The sequence below is a fragment of the Bombus terrestris genome, chromosome 7 (assembly GCF_910591885.1).
Source record: "Bombus terrestris chromosome 7, iyBomTerr1.2, whole genome shotgun sequence".
In the NCBI taxonomy this organism is placed as follows: Eukaryota; Metazoa; Arthropoda; class Insecta; order Hymenoptera; family Apidae; genus Bombus; species Bombus terrestris.
The window spans coordinates 14758001-14760402 of record NC_063275.1 but is presented as its reverse complement, the minus strand read 5'-3'; positions in this window follow the sequence as shown (position 1 = coordinate 14760402).

The following is a 2402-nucleotide window of genomic DNA, read 5'->3' as shown; positions in this document are numbered from 1 at the left end:
AGCGGTCCGGCCCCGTGGTGGGAGGGTTTAAAACAATCATTTCCATGTCCCTCGTCGCGGTAGTCGACGGGGCGCTTTGTTTCGTCAACCAGAGCCAATTTGTTCGTTTGTCAGTCGCGGAAGGATCTCGTCGGTTTGAGTCTCGCAGAGACGCCGAGAACGGACGTGTCTGCACCGAGTCGATGAGGGAGAACACACAGAGAAAGAGACAAGAAACGCAGATGGAATATAAAGCGAGAAACAGAGAGAGAGAGAGAGAGAGAGAGAAACTTTCGTGAGTTTGTGAAAGCGAGCGAGAGAGAGTGAGAGAGGAAGACAGGCGGATGGTCAAAGTCAAAGGAGACCAAGAAAGACATCGTTCAGAGCGAGAAAGAGAGAAGGTGGTGAAGCAGCGAGGGTCTAGAGGCGCTTAGTTGTCGAAGTACAAATTAGATTATGCGCCGTGTCGCTGCGGGGGTGCCCGGTCCCGTTTGTTCGTAGAAAAGTTACAGCCCTGTCTCGTTTCTGACGCCGGTGCTCGTGCGGTTGTCCCTTTTACGAGGCACCAGCCACGAAAGACCCTTTTCTGGTCGGTCTCTCGAGTCCCCTTCAGAGGGAGCCGCTCGCTAGCCCCCGCAGTTCCCGCGGGAAAAAATATTTCAATATTTACTTAAAGGTGTCCGGGAAATGGAATTTTTTTTCAATCGGATTATGGAAATACCGGGACTCGGACAATTCCACGCGGTTTCCGTGTTTTCTTTGCACACGGCCACGGTGTCGTCAATAATCACATCGATCGCTTTCGATCGACAATTGCTTCGTAACAGAGGAAGAATTTATTTTAAGGAGCCATTTTTCGTACACGGTTGTGTGCTCGATTTTCCAAAATATCAACGAATCGTATCTTCTAGAGGCACAAATACAGTGGTCCACCGGTAGATCGTGGATTTTTATGTATTTATAGGAAATTTAAAAGTGGAAAATTACAGAGAATGAAATTACGGACGTTTTATAAAATAGCCGACAAATTGCGTTTTTAGGTCCGTGAATACGATGCTGTCAGCAATCGAAGGTTGTTTCGCGTTTGAAAAAAGATTTATGTGTTATCACTTTGTAGAAACCGTAGCAAGTCGTGTTTCTCTGTGCGCAAACAACGCGTCGTTGACAACTTCAATGGTTGCCTCGCGATTGGAAAAGAATTTATTAAGAAGCGTCTTAGGTTTGCGGCTGCGCGGTCGCCTTTCTTACTTGCGAACAAACTTCGTGACTGAAATTTGATCTCATTAACCCGAAGCAGCTGAGCTACCACGGAGTTGGTCCACTGGCGCGATAGTTATAACAGGCAAAGTTGACTTTGGGATGGATACGGTTAAGACAGTAGAGACTGGAAGAATCGGTTTAGAGAAGGCTGCTACCAAGGCACAAAATCCTATTACATATTAATATCGGTGTTACGAAGCTATTTTGTAACATCTCTTTTCTTCCGTTTCTATCCCCGTTTTAGTCCTGAATTATTGAGTCTACGAAACGCCACGATGAAACGAAGTTTTATCCGAAAGGTGGGAACGAACGGACAGAAATTCAGCGAATTCCGAGAAGAAAGTTTTTCTGTCTCGCACGTAGTAGAAAAATATCACTTGAGATGTCACTTAAGGTTCGTGACGTCTGCTGTATTATCTATTAAATTTACGAAAGCTTGTCAAAGTATCCAGCCAACTTATTTCCTACAACTATTTTTAAGGCTATTAATACTGGCACGACTTTCGAATTCTTATATTTCAACCATACTCTCATTTTATCAAACAAAAAGAATCTAAAAGTACAGTTTTAAGACTTTCTTCGTATTCTTCCAACCCGAAGATAACTTTTAACGTTAGAAAATATACTTTGTTGGAAAATGACCGAAAGAACGTGACAGGATTAAGAAACATTTAATCTATCTATAACTTCCGACCAATCGATACTTTCGGATGATAAAACAATTACAAAGGATTACGATCAAGTTGCATACAATTTTCTATTAGAAACGTTTCCATATTTGTTTTACGGGAAACCAAATAACTTTGTTAACAAGAAGGCACACACTTCGATCCAGAATACCAAATCGAATTATCAGAATTGTTTTACACGACAAGTTCTCCCCTAAACGAGTAGGAAGACAAACAAGGATTCTGTACATATTTTTCTCCCGGAAACATCAGCGTTCCCCGGTGGTTCCCTGTTTATGTTTCTCCAAGTAGCAGCGGCGAAGGGGGGTGACAACCCTCGTTCGAGGTTCAAATAAATGCTAACCGCATTATACACGTCATGTAGCATTTTCGTCGCGTCGTTCGAATTATCTAGCCACCCTTGCCTCGATATTACCTCGACGCCATTAGTCCGCATCAGCCATAAGCAATTACCAATCGTTCTGATGGATACCG